The sequence below is a fragment of the Leopardus geoffroyi genome, chromosome C1 (assembly GCF_018350155.1).
Source record: "Leopardus geoffroyi isolate Oge1 chromosome C1, O.geoffroyi_Oge1_pat1.0, whole genome shotgun sequence".
Taxonomy (NCBI): domain Eukaryota; kingdom Metazoa; phylum Chordata; class Mammalia; order Carnivora; family Felidae; genus Leopardus; species Leopardus geoffroyi.
Window position 1 is genome coordinate 62,506,213 of NC_059328.1, and position 12,495 is coordinate 62,518,707.

General features: G+C 35.3%; 1 long non-coding RNA gene across 1 annotated transcript in view; it reads right to left on the minus strand.

The window, feature by feature from the left end:
- Positions 1 to 304: 304 nt before the first annotated feature.
- LOC123600002 overlaps positions 305 to 12,495 on the minus strand; it is a 104,923-nt gene continuing 92,732 nt past the window's right edge. The window contains exons 3-4 of the long non-coding RNA XR_006713412.1: positions 3,447 to 3,592; positions 305 to 627 (exon numbers count right to left, since the gene is read on the minus strand). This is a non-coding gene — a long non-coding RNA (uncharacterized LOC123600002). The remainder of the gene's footprint in view (positions 628 to 3,446; positions 3,593 to 12,495) is intronic.

The following is a 12,495-nucleotide window of genomic DNA, read 5'->3' on the forward strand; positions in this document are numbered from 1 at the left end:
CTTAACTATTTCCCCAGACTTCTCTATACTGCACTCTAAGCAAATCAATCCTTTAAGTGGGAAAATACTATTTGAGGGGACATTCTTTCACTCAAGGAATGAAGACTAGTTCTTTAAAAGGGTTACGTTTCATCAGTCATTTCTATAGTCGCTTCTTTTTTCTGTCTTTCCTTATTTTTTAAAATCAAAAAGCTACATATGATGCCTTAACTCTTGGTTGGTCTATCGGTGACTGCTGCCCTGTTGACATTAGCAGCCTAAATATAGAAATGTGCATATAGCTCGCATCAGCTCCAGTATCATGCCTTGTTTCTATGGAAAATACACGATTCAACTTAATTACATAATCTGTCGTTCTCTAAGACAGGGCTTCCAACAGGGCCAAACAATTCTAAAGCAGGTTCGTCTCTTTTTTAAAGAGGGCTAATCAGAAGGGATTTGTGATACTGAAGTCACTAAGAGGTAATTATAAATGATTTTGTGCAATTCAGAAATGAAAAATTCCTCCCCAAAGCCCCAAATCTTTGGGTCTATTTTGTTGTAAAATAATGGAAGTTTGTGCTTCACTTACCTATCATGCTAATGTTGTGCCTGGATTTCTTTAATGCCAAAAATGAAAATATGCTCCTATAAAGAAAGATGAATGGATTCCAAGTGACAATAAGAAATGACATGTAATATACTTCTTGAAGCAGAAATTTTCACAATGATGAAAGACAAGGGAATTTATTCCGTGAAAATAATATTAATGATGGGTTTCAACACTGATATTTTTCATTGTTTCTTTACAATCATAGAAGAAAAACATTTTCCAGAAAACTTTCCATAGTCTGTTGACATGCACATCAATTTTTGCTGTTAAAGTAGAAACTAGTAATTACATTTTTAAAAATGACACTCTGGTAATTATATATTTTAAATATGAATCCTGATGTTTAATTAGGTCATATGACTGTAATATCAGCTTGCATTAGCAGCAGATTATCAAATCCTAGCAATTCATCCCATAGAGAAATACAAGAAGAAAAGGCTGCTATAATTGTGAGATTTAAATAGAATAAGCCATAATGCAGTACAATATTCTTTAAATATTTTAATGTTTACTCATGTTATTGAGTAATGAAATTTATCATCATGGCGTATTCTTTGTAGATAATTACTGTGGTAGCAGTAAGCACATAGGAAGGAGCTTGGTGTTTTTTTCCAGGAAAGCTTTCAAATTAGGCTTAGAGCAGAATTCAAAATGTATATTTGAAAATGGTTTTGTGTATTTTCAATTTGCATATGTATACGGTATTAGTTTTTTTTTTTTTTTCTGAAACTAGTTACATTGTGCTTGGATATTCAGTTAAGCAATTTTTATTTTTTAACCTATATCACAAATCTGCATTTTATTAGCTCTTACTTTCACTTTTTTTCTAATTTTCATTGATAAATAATGCAGTGCAAATAAAACCCATTTTTAGCATATGTATCTATCATTTGCAGTCAATTGTTTCTAAAACACTTAACTATATGCCTATATTTTCTATTTTAATGTTTCAGTTGGAATTTATTACAGTGCATTCAGGGTTTTTGTTAATTTGTGTTCTAATTCCTCCTTGCTTCTCTAAATAGCACTGACTGGTATTTAGTTTCATTTTTTTGCCACAAACACAAAAATCATAATAGAGTTAATAGAGAATCTTAATACAACACTCTTTTGGTTGTATTTTTCTCAGTAAAGAGATACCTTTACAGTGTATATGTTGCTCTTCTATGATGCCTTGTGGAACTTCATTCCATAATATTACATTCTCCCTCCAAAATTTGCTCTTTAAGATATAACTGAATTGTTAAGTAGCTACTACAAAATTTATTTGTATAGGTTTAATGAAACAAGTGTTTTTAAGTACTTCTACATTTTAGAGTCTCTTTATAATGTGTCTAATGATTTATACAGCTAAAACAACTTGAGTACTTTTCCATTTCGCCCATAAAAGCTAGGATTTCCCATATATAGGTGCCTTTACTACTCAAGAAGCCTGCTTGAAATTGTTCCACACATTGTCCTGGATGATGCTACCAGAATTTTTATTTAAAACGTCTTCCTTTTTTTTTCTCCTCGCAGGCATATTTGCTATAATTCATAGCTATAAACATATATTTTGTAATGAGAGCAAAAGTCTCTCTGAATGACAAAAATCTAAAACTGCTTGTGTGGATCTGAGGATTAGATATTCTTTTATTTTATGGGCAAGAGAAAAGAGATTGCTTTTATCGCACACTGTCTTTTTGTGTTGACTAAAGCAGCTAATTGTATTAAAGGCAGTGACCAAATGTGTGTGCTAACATTACTGTATTTATAAACAATATTTGGTGCTTTTGATTTACCCTAAAGAATTTATTTCCTAACACTAGAGGTCATTTTAGCTTGTGTGAGTATTCTAAAATACTTAGTTTTAATAAAACAGAAGGTTCGGAATATGACACTTCTTAGAAGAGTGCTATCCTTGAAAAACATTTTCCTGGGCTCAGATCCCTAAATTTTTCTCCTAGTTGGACTGTGAGTAGATTCTCTTACTTTATCTAATTTGGAAACTATTAAATGAAAGAATGCTTTGAGTTTCTTATCTAAAGTTCATTTTTGTTAATTCTAAAATATTCCGGCTACTTCACAGGCCTGGTACTTTATCTCGTGTTTTTGCCTATGGTAATTACTTTAAATTTTATCGACTTTTGGATTTGCTATTCCGTTTCTTTAAGCTTTTACATTCCGATCCTCCTCAGCCACAGTGAAAGTCTTACTTATTTTTCGCTAATTTTCAAACATCTGTGAAGTACAGCAAATACATCCATTAGAACAGAGCTTTTCCTTCCCATAACAAAACGAATACCTTCCATTACAATATCTGATTTCCTACTCTTTAAAGATTTAAAATTTTAAGCTCCTTCCTAAAAATACTTTGTTTTTCGTCTCTGAGACTTAATAATGTCAATTCTTTATTTATTTAAAAAAAAAAATCACTTTCAGGTCATAGTGGTGGACATGAGAGGAAATTTCTTTTTCAGAGTAGCATTATATATTTTAGAATATGCTATAGATTATGTAATATGAATTATGATCCTGTTTATATTGAATGGAGTAGGTAATTACAAGCTATAAATCATTTCTGGGTATCTGAAAAATTTAGCCTTCTTACTCTAGTTACACACATAAATAAAGATAGTTATATTTGTTTTTCTAAATCCAATTTTTAGATCTGCTTAAAATCTGTTGTGCTTCAGAAAGCATGGTGTATTCTGTTTAACATTTTCAATTTAAATCAGAGTATTTCCTTTGATTCAACACTAGAGGTATTTTCTATACCTAGTATTTGCTAGACATATGAAAAATACCAAAAGAAAGTGATTGTTTTCTGCTAAAAATGAATAAGTAATAAAAAAAACACATTAATTGGGCTTACATTGATTCAAATGATAGGGAGTCCCACGTTTGCTAACTTGGAATCAGAATTACCATCCGATTTTCCAGACATGCCAGTTGCCTGTGTACAGCTACAGCTGCAGTGGCCTGAATTCTGTCCGCAGAATTCTTCTGTCGGTTGCCTACCTGAAAAGAGAAATGCAAGAACAATACTGTGTTTGAGTTCTGCTACTCATTGTCTATTGTAGTTGTTGTGGGCAACTGGTCTTCATTTGGAAAATAAAAGAGAATGAAATATATTTTCAACAGGTGACCTTTGAATCTTCTCATCCCTAAGGATGAAAGGGTTCTAAACTACAGAGAAGTTTCATTACAAGGATAACAGAAAGTGGTATCATATGCAGAAACAGTGCTATTGCTCACAAAAGCATCATATTTTCTCACAAAAATCACTGCTGTCTGTACAAGATGGTACTAACGTGTCACATTCCTAAAAAAAAAAAAAAAATACATAATTTAAAGGCATTTGGAAGAAAGGATATAATGCAAAAGGTGCAATGGTGGGAGTAAAGATATCCAGGTTTTAATTTAGTCTGACATTTACTAGCTGTGTGGCCTTTAGGAAGCTACTACCTTTACCCAGCCTTTGTTTCCTCATTTGTATAATAATTAAGAGGCTGAAAAGGGTGGTCTCCAGTATCTTTTCTGCCTCTGTTATTCAATATATCTCTGTCCCATACTCTTATCAAGTAATTTTCTTTCATAGAAAGCAGCATGGTCCTAACCTCTTTCATACAATATTATATACACGTGTGTGTGTGTGTGTGTGTGTGTGTGTGTGTCTGTGGGTGTGAATGTTTTGCTCAGTAGAAAACAATTACATTAATTTCCAAACCAGTACCTATGTTTATATATATATATATATATATATATATATATATATATATATATGAAGTATATATATTTCATTCTAATGTAGAAGTTCAAAAATAAGAGTGTAGAAGATGACTATATATTACTATATTTCCAGTAACAGAAACCTTACCTGAACCAAGTCCATAAACACTGCAATAATAAAGGAAAAAGCCAGTGGAGTATTTAACAGTATAATTTTTTTTTGTATGAAGTCAAATTCTCCAAAAGGTCAAAATCCCTTCTAAAACAGTGATACTCGAGGACATTCACTCAAACTTATTTGGGAATACTGTAGGTAAATGTGTACAAAAGAACTGACACCCCCTCTTCCTCCGGTTTTCTTCGGAGACCAGTAACTTTGACCGTATTGAAATATGTAATGTGGCATAAAATATCACCATTTAAAAGATACAGATTTCTAATATATTTTAGTTGGTATTCTAGCATGGAAGCAATGGGATTTGATGTCATAAAAATGGTAGCCCACAAGAGAAACATGTTACAAAAGCAACTCCTTTCTACCCCCCTCCCCTCCCCCTGAAATAATAACAATTTGCTAAATTGTTGGGAAGTTGTTATAATTTCTTTTCCAAATTATTACTCGCCCTTTAGATTAGAAATGAGGCCAGGGTTAGCAATCAGCTATAAATGGTAGGATTTTTCAAGTAAGAAGCACTTGTCTGATTGTGAAGTGGAGGCCATTACTGCCTTGATTGGGCCTTTTTTTTTTTTTTTCAGTTCCCTTGATTTGTGGTTGAGAGCACATATTCACTCCTGTACTGTGAGCAATCAGAGCCTCTCCTCTCTCATTTTTGCTCAGCGATTTAGGGTCCACTACTTTGGCACAGCTGCCACCTTTTAGCTTCCATCATGCAGAACATATCCTTGAAAAAAAGAGGGGGAGAGTGGAGGATGGGAGCAGGTAACTAACGAACATTTGGCTTCTTAATGTGTGCCTATTTTACATTTTCAGAGAAAAGTTTTCACTCAAAATGACAATTGTGTTGGAACTTGGACCTCTACACTTCATAAATAAGTTTGGACAGAGACTTGAAGCTTGTGAGACCATGTTTTCCGTTTCTTTATTTTTCTCACCAGGAAAAAAAAAACAGGTGTAGGGGTACAAGCAAACACTAAGGCATTGAAGGCACACTTAACTTTATTTAGCACTAGCATAGTGTCTGTTCTCTGGGAAATGATATCAAAATAAGAGCTTTTTTCTTTACTTTTGTTTTGGAGGGAATTTCATAAGTTTTTCCACCATATTTAAGGTCTAGAGAAAGATGCTATTAAAAGCTCTTGAAATTGGAGTCCTGTTTTTCAGGTTTAAAATTACTTAATATATCCTCCAATTTAAGACAATCTATTCTTGTTGTCAACAGTCAGGAAATATTTTTGTCAGGAGTTAAGTTCATTGCATCTTACTCCCTGAAACTCATTAAAGAATCCCCGGAAGAAACTGAAGCTTCAGAGTTGGAATTAGCTGATCATCTTGGGCACCTTCCTGGATCCTGTCAGTCATCATCAAATAGCAATGCCCATGTAAGAGCATGTGTCCTATCACCCCAGTTCTGCTCCTGTTTCCCCAAACCAAGCACCCAGATAACTTCCATAAAATAAATACCAAACCTGCAATTTTCTAAATTCATTGTCCAAGTCTGGGTCCTTACTAACCTTGTACAATACAGAGAAGCTCACCAAAATTAAGAATACCATCTGGTAAGTGGTAGTTTCCCTCAGGATCTGGGTTAGAACTTACAATTTTTTCCCATAAACTTTATTGATATATAATTTACCAACCACCATAAAAGTCACTCATTTTGATGTACAATTCAGTGATTTAGTGAATCAATAGAATCCAATTTTAGAATGTTGTCATCATCCTTAAAGGAAATATTATGCCTATTAACAATCACCCTCATTTTTACTCCCAGCCCTATGCAACCAATAATCTACTTTTTTGTCTTTAAATGTTTACCTTTTGGGAACATTTCATATAGATAGAATAATATATGCCCTTTTACATCAGGCTCTTTTACTGAGATGTTTTTGAGATTTAGAGGTTCATCCATGTTGTAGCATGTTGTCTCTTCTTTGATGAATAGTATTCTATTGTATAGATATTCTACATTTTGTCTATCCATTCATCTGATGAGAGATACTTGAATTGTTTTGACTTTTTGGATGTTGTTATTGATGCTGCTACAAACATTTGTGTACAAGTTTGTGTATGGATACATGTTACCAATTTTTTGTGAGTAGGAGTAGAATTACTGAGTCATATGGTAAATCTATGATTAACTTAAGAAACTAACCAGCGTTCCTGAGTGGTTCAGGCAGTTAAGCATCTGACTCTTGATTTCAGCTCAGGTCATAATGTCACAGTTTGTGAGCTCGAGCTCTGTGGGGGCTCTGTGGGACTCTGTGGGGCTCTGTGTTGACAATGCAGACCCTGCCTCTGATTCTCTCTCTCTCTGCACCTCCCCCGCTTATGCCCAAACATGTGTGCATGCTCTTTCTCTCTCAAAATAAATAAACTTAAAAAAAAAAAAAGTTAAAAAAAGAGAAACTGCCAAACTGTTTTTGCAAAATGGCTGTATCATTTTACATTCCCACCAGCAATGTATGAGTTCTAATTTCACCACATTCTTGCCAACACTTGCTACTGTCAGTCTTTTTATTATAGCCATTCTAGTGGGCAGAAAATTGGTTTCATTGTGGTTTTGATTTGTATTCTCAACGACCAATGATGATGACACTCTTTTCATGTGCTTATTACCTACTTGCATATCTTTTTGGAGAAGTGTCTATTCAAATCCTTTGCTCATTTTTAAATTAGGTTGTTTTCTCTTTATTGACCTATAAGACTTGTTCATGAATTCTAAATACAAATCCCTTATTGCTAATATGATTTGCCAACATTTTCTTCCAGTGGGTTGACTTTTCATTTTCTTGATAGTGTCTTTGAAGCACAAAAGTTTTCAATTGTGAGCAAATCGCCTTTGAACTCCTAATGGAGCACACCATTATATCAATTCTGAATATAATTGCTTAAAGAATCAGAGAAAAAGAGAAGTAAAAGGTTAAAAACAAAATCAGTAATTATACTTGAGTAAGGAGACACATTTTTGCTAATCCATTTACTTTAAAATAATCCGAAACTTTTCATTTCAAAAGAACAAGTTTTTTGTGTTTTGTTCTTTTAAACTCTTCATTGTTAACTTTATGTGGTCATTTGAATCTTTTCTTACCTAGGATCACAGAAATTAAAAATTCAGCCCTGCCCAAGTCACAAATGGTTTTGAACAATGCACGTATATAAATGAACCTGACGCCACAAATTCTATTCTTTGTGCTTCTACCTCTGAGTAAATGGAGGAAGAAAAATCAGGATGCAAGAAGTTTATTGTCAGGCAGGAGACCCTGAACTCAGCCCCCCCAGGCCCACTTGCATTACCTCATTTGTGAGATGCTTTCTTCTCAGGTACACCCACATTAGTGATTAGTGGCAGTAGCAAATTTACAACCACTGCTAAATGCCAAGTTTTCCGAACAAATTTGGTAGAGATGTGAATAAAACTGTTAGCAAATCCATCTGTTTAGAAGTTCCTTGTGGGAGAGGTGGAGAAAAAAAAGGAAATAAACTTGCCTGTGAGGCAAACCCAGGACCTGTTTGTAGGTGTGGAAGGGGTGCATACACCTTGCTTTTAGTAATCAATAGGCAAGCATTGTAATACTTTGCACTGCCTACAATTTAAAAATACCCAGCAGCGAATGCTTTGGAAAATTAAATAATCAACTGTTAATGGGTTTACTTTTCAAGTCCAGATTTTTATCTGGCACTTGTTGTGTATCATAAATAAGATATACCCCAAATGCAGTCTGGTTGCCCTAGATGCCTTTCATTTCTTTCCCACCTTTGTACCAGTATGAATGTAGCCACCAATACCCAAAAATCACACTCATTTGCACAAATACTGAGGAGTATTCTTATTTGACTGTATAGTAAACTTTAGTTTTTTTTGAAACCAAAATTCTGGATACACATAATTAAGAATTCAGTAACTACCATTGTTACATTTTATCTTATAGATGCAAGTGTTATTGCAAATACAGAGTTAAAAATCACAAGTGTTGCAGGGTTTAAATATTCCCATCAGATTCTGTTGCACATAAATTGAGGCAACTCATTATCTGTATTATTTTTATACTTAACTTAGTACTATATGTTACCTGTATTACCTTTTAAAAAGTGGCTTTTCATTGGAGCTCTGTTAAGAATATTAGTGAGTCTTAAGGATACCAGCAATCCATTTTTACATTAACCATTTATCCATTATTAATCCATTTTTGACAGGGTTGCATACTTGTTCAAATCAATACACTGAAACCTGAACTAAAGGCTGGTGAAGTTAAAACTGTTGATTGTTATCAACAAATAGAGTTGAAATGCAGTGCTAATAAGTAATTAATTAAGATAGAAAGGTCTATTAAGTATAGTTGAGTTTCACCAGAAATAAAAACAGGTGAGCTGAGAATAATACGTTGTCTAGATAAACGTCAGGTAACTAAAATAGCTCCTAGTAGCTGTTATAAAATGAAAATAGAAAAGGCATAGCCTCACACAATAAGCTGTGCTCTGGGAAAAAAGAATGCCAAACAAAAGGAGAGAAAGAGTGTTGATTTCTCCCAATAACAAATGGAAAGGTTAGTGGAACACCTGTGGTTTAGATCAATAGGACTTATACTAAAACAAGGTGCATATTCTTTGAACTCTTAAGTGAATGTGTTATATCAACTGAGCAACTTTATACACAGAAGGAAATAAACCGCTTTCCATGTCATGAAAGTTCTGGAAGAAAGGAAATTGATTTGTTGTAAGTTATCAAAACCCGAATTCAAGCAGGCCTCATCAACCTATTTTATAGCTGGAATAATATTAACAGTAACCATCCAGGCGTCATTGCTTTTTCTTTTTCTTTTTGCCTCCCTGTGTTCTGCAAGCCCCCAGAGCCCTGCAAAGTCCTCAGTACATGTTCTTGGGAGTCCCCAAAATATACTATATTTTCATGAATAAACTGAGTGAGTCATCTTGAGGTACTTGCTGTTCTACTGTTCCCACGGGGTGTTAACACATTTACTGACCTTCATTGCCACTTCTATTAGGTACCATACTGTACACCAAACATCACTATTCCTCTCCCGCCTCCTCCTCTTCCTCCTTTCTAACTTACAGCCCTCTCTGCATGGGGATTGTCTGGGCATAGATCTAAGTGCTGAGCACCATTCACACATTACTCAGATTGGCTCCTCTATCCCAGTTTTGGCTCTCTTTTATAGTTTCTGTGTCTGTGCTTACATTTCTTGTTTCTTCATGCATGTTTTTTTTTACCTTTTTCCATTAGATCCTTCAGTATTTGTATTATTGTTATTTAAAAGTCCTGGTCTGACAATTCCAACAACTGGCTCATCTCTGAGTCTGCTTCTATTGACTGCTTCCTCTCTTAAGCACATTTTCTTGCTTCTGTATCTTGTAAAATTCTATTTTATTCTAGATATATTTTACTAAAAGAATAATGGAGAATAAAGTAAAGAACAGTTGCCTCCAGAAAACAGTACACACCTCTTTTCCTGCCAAAATGCTTGAGTGGGGATGGGGTGCTGAGTGATTCTGACTTGTGGTCGAGGTGGATCTGGTCTTTCTTGCAACATTAGTTTGATCCAATTCACAACGGGCTTTAAATGTTTTGAGGATGGGATCGAGATTTTTCCATCAGTAGGAGACAGGCTCTGAGAACTGATGAGACTCCTGAGATCTCTTTATACCTTATAGCAATGCCTTCAGCTTTCTGAACTATGGGAGCTCTCTCTATCTCTGCCTATAGCAAGGATGTCAGATTTCGGAGTTGCTTAGAAGTTCTCTTTGCTCTCTAGTCCTGCTTCAGGATTTATAAACCTGAAGTCTGTCTCGTCCCTGATGCCCTGCTGCCAACTTCAAAGGGTAGCTGCTAATACTCTGTGAAGGTCCAGAATGCCTTGGGAAGCTTTCTCTTAGCTCTCCTGCCTCACTCCAACTGAAATTGCAGCGTGCCTTGAATGGGTTTCTTCAGTGCTCCTGCCTTATCCCTGTTCTCCGCTGGCTGCCTGCCTTGCACTTGGTCAGCGCTCCTGCTCTGCCCTCAGGCTTTGGTAAACTACCCCAAGCACTGTGTGAAGGCCTCAGAAGAGTAGGTGGGTGGGTGCCCATCTGTCTGCAGCTGTGATATGTGGAATTCTAAGCTGTGATACCTACCCATTGGTAGCCATTATAAGTTCCTTGAAAGTTTGATTGTTTTCTCCTTATCCTTATCTCTGGTAAGTTCTTCTTCCCCTGTTTTCCAAAAGGCATGAAAACAGCCATGTGTCTTTTCTCTTCTATGAAGGCATGTCATTTTCTGGAATATGGTTAATTTAGGTTTCTTTGTGTTCTCAGCTCTATAGTGGTTTCTAAATCTTATCCAGCTTGTCTTTGGTAATTAGGTAGACAGCAATGGTTTCTTACAACCTTGTATATCCAAACCAGAGACCTTCCCACCTTGTTCTCAGAGAAAAAATAATGCTCCTTTACTCTCGTATTTCATGGGCTTATATAATATTCAATTAAGTTAGGTGATTAGTATTAACTGTATTGTTCCCATGATCAGTTTGGGGACAAAACTGAATCTGAGTAAACATAATACTTAACTGGTAGAAAAGCAAATGCAAGAGCAGTATTAGCTCAAGTATTTATGAGATGGGCTTCAACAAATAGGTTTTACATTGGGTTATGGAGAACTCTCCAACAGCCGAAACAAAACAAAATAAAAAACACCCACCAGATTTTTATATATTACCTGTAACAAATTTGACCCTACATAATATTGACTTAAAAGTAGTGCTTTAAATAAATTAAAATTCTGTATTAGGCATGCTAACTATGCATACTACTCAAACTAGGAAACAAAGTATAAAATCTTTACTGATCCAACTCAAATGTTAGTTTATTCAATAAACATGTTTAGGGGCGCCTGGGTGGCGCAGTCGGTTAAGCGTCCGACTTCAGCCAGGTCACGATCTCGCGGTCCGTGAGTTCGAGCCCCGCATCGGGCTCTGGGCTGATGACTCAGAGCCTGGAGCCTGTTTCCAATTCTGTGTCTCCCTCTCTCTCTGCCCCTCCCCCGTTCATGCTCTGTCTCTCTCTGTCCCAAAACTAAATAAACGTTGAAAAAAAAAATTTAAAAAAAAAATAAAAAAAAAAAAAATAAAAAAAAATAAACATGTTTATATTTTCCATAATGCTCATTTGTTCTATTTGGGCTCTCTACTGTTAGGAAATTAATTACTCATATGTTGGATTATCTTTCTCTGTCCTGCATACCTATTAATCAGCCCCTCCTAATTGCTTTAATTTCTCTTTATCAGTATTTTTTATGATTCTAAATAATTCTTTTTTTTTTATTTTTTTTAATATTTATTTATTTTTGAGACAGAGAGAGACAGAGCATGAACAGGGGAGGGTCAGAGAGAGAGGGAGACACAGAATCCAAAAGAGGCTCCAGGCTCTGAGCCATCAGCCCAGAGCCCGACGTGGGGCTTGAATGCATGGACCGTGAGATCATGACCTGAGCTGAAGTCAGACACTTAACCGACTGAGCCACCCAGGCGCCCCTGATTCTAAATAATTCTATTATGCTAGCAATTTAATTTTCAGCAATTATTATTCTGTTCCTTGTTCTTTATAATTTATCCATTGATCTCACAATAATGTTTTAATTATCACTTTGTTTCTTTAGGTACCGAGTGTCTCTCTTTTAGCCCTCATTTACACACTCAATCCCATGACACACACACATTCATGCATATACAAATACACACACATACACACACATATTCTGATGCTTGTTGAATTTATATCTTTATCCCAGATTGCTCAGAACTCCACACCCACATACCCAGCTGCTTACTTGACAATCCTACTTAAATGTCTAGTAGGTGTCTCAGACATAACATGACCAAAACTAAGTTTCTTATCTCTCCCACCCACCTACCTAAACCTACTCTCCTGTAATCCTGCCTAACTCAGCTAGTGGAAATTCTTTATTTTCAGTTCTTCACACCAAAAGAACTTGAGACCATCCTTGCCTGTATTGTTTCTC